This window comes from Heterodontus francisci, unplaced genomic scaffold, assembly GCF_036365525.1.
Source record: "Heterodontus francisci isolate sHetFra1 unplaced genomic scaffold, sHetFra1.hap1 HAP1_SCAFFOLD_1050, whole genome shotgun sequence".
In the NCBI taxonomy this organism is placed as follows: domain Eukaryota; kingdom Metazoa; phylum Chordata; class Chondrichthyes; order Heterodontiformes; family Heterodontidae; genus Heterodontus; species Heterodontus francisci.
In genome coordinates, this window is record NW_027141354.1 from 17,934 (window position 1) to 20,000 (window position 2,067).

The following is a 2,067-nucleotide window of genomic DNA, read 5'->3' on the forward strand; positions in this document are numbered from 1 at the left end:
AATCATTAACCAAAAAGTCGAAAATAATCTCCAGAGACTAAGTCCGAAAGGGCAAATGGTTAACCAGTAAGCAGAGTAATCATTAACCAAAAAGCGCAAAAATATGTTAAAAGTGTGAAATCATTAACCAAAAATCGCAAAAGTAAGTAAAAAGTGTGAAATCATTAACCAAAAAGTCGAAAATAATGTCCAGAGACTAAGTCCGAAAGGGCAAATGGTTAACCAGTAAGCAGAGTAATCATTAACCAAAAAGCGCAAAAATATGTTAAAAGTGTGAAATCATTAACCAAAAACTCGAAAATAATGTCCAGAGACTAAGTCCGAAAGGGCAAATGGTTAACCAGTAAGCAGAGTAATCATTAACCAAAAAGGGCAAAAGTAAGTAAAAAGTATGAAATCATTAACCAAAAAGTCGAAAATAATGCCCAGAGACTAAGTCCGAAAGGGCAAATGGTTAACCAGAAAATCCGTCGAATAATGTCCAGAGACTAAGTCCGAAAGGGCAAATGGTTAACCAGTGGAAGGGCGATCAAGCGGAAAAATTTGCCCCGGTTACCCGGGATGGAGTTCCAGAGGTCCGGCCAGAGTTGTCAAATTCGTCCCGCTGATCGGACGCTTGTCATTCGGGTGGCTGGGGGTTGGCGGGGTATCTGCACAGTAGTAGGAGGTGGCAAGTCGGGACTTGGACGTTTATTCCAAGAGTCCACCCGAGCCTCCAGGTCTGCAGAGACCGACCCTAGCTGCCGCCCAACCGACTTTTAAGCCTTTTTCGGATGGGGATTTTTTCCCATTTTCGTCCATTTTTCGGGTTTTCTGTCGGGCTTAATAGGCGGCAGCCTGACCCCCGGCCGAGGCGGGGGGCGCACTCTCCCTTGCGTAAGGGTCCGGATTTGCCCCGGAAAGTGCCCCCGACGGCCTCCCGACCCGGGTGCCTGCAGGGCGGGGGAAAGGGTAGTCCCAGCCGCAGGAAATCATTAACCAAAAGACTTAGCCGTTGGGGCAGAGGCTAAGACCCGGGCTGGTGAAATCATTAACCAAAAGGAATGCACCCTTTTCCGAAAGTGCAGGCCGAAATAAGGCGAGCCTTGGGCCGGGAAGGCCAAAACCCCCAACTCATGGAAGTGTATGGGGTCGGACTCGGCGACTTTCCCGGGCCCCGAGTTGACCTTTCCCCACGGGGGCGGTCAAGTTGCTCCCGCCAAGAGGGCACGTTGCATTTGCTGCCGCTCTAGTCCCCGGGCTAGTTAATCAGTTGCCGTCGGAAGTCCCGATGCCGAAATGAAAAATGGCCGTTGCGGCGATTTGGCGCCTCATTTTCGGAAGGACTACCGGCAGGCAACCCGCCGAATTGACACTTGCGATTCGGGTGGCTGGGGGTTGGCGGGGTACCCGGAGATTTTCGGGAACTCGATTTTCAGAACTTTTGCTGGCAGCGGTTGCACTTGCAAAGTGGCCGAAGAAGTGCTCCCTCAAGGAAGGACCTTCTTTTGAAATAAAAGACCTTCCGAAGAGTGCCTGGAAGTCATTTATGAGCATTTAAGGGTAAATCTGGCGGACTTTCCATGCTCTGTTGCCGGCTCTGAAATATCGCACAGTTGGGTCTAGGCCGGTAGACTGGCTGTGAAAACAGACAAAGTGTTTTGGCGAGCGAGAGAAAACAAGGCCTTGGAACAGATTGGGGGGTGCGGAGGCACACCACACCCACAGGAAAAGAATTAATAAAAAAAAAACCAAAGTCTATGACATGTCTGTTGGTACAGTGAGAAAAGCAAAGAAGGGAGGCTGCGATGGCAGAGCAAAGCCGACCTTCATACAGATATACATGTCAAAGAAAGAAACTATGCCCGCAAAAGACTTGGTGCGAAATAACAAGGCTCCTTGTGAACGGTTATCTTTGTCTGTCAGGCGCAGATTGTGGCGGCGTCGCCTGGTTTCCTTGGGTTGCACTACATGTATGTCCTAGTCTCAAACGAAAAGTGCGTGCCCAGAATTTTGTCCAAGTTAGGCGACGCACGCCGGCTGGCATCACCTCTCCGTGCGAGCGCCGAAAGCTTTGGTCGACCTGTT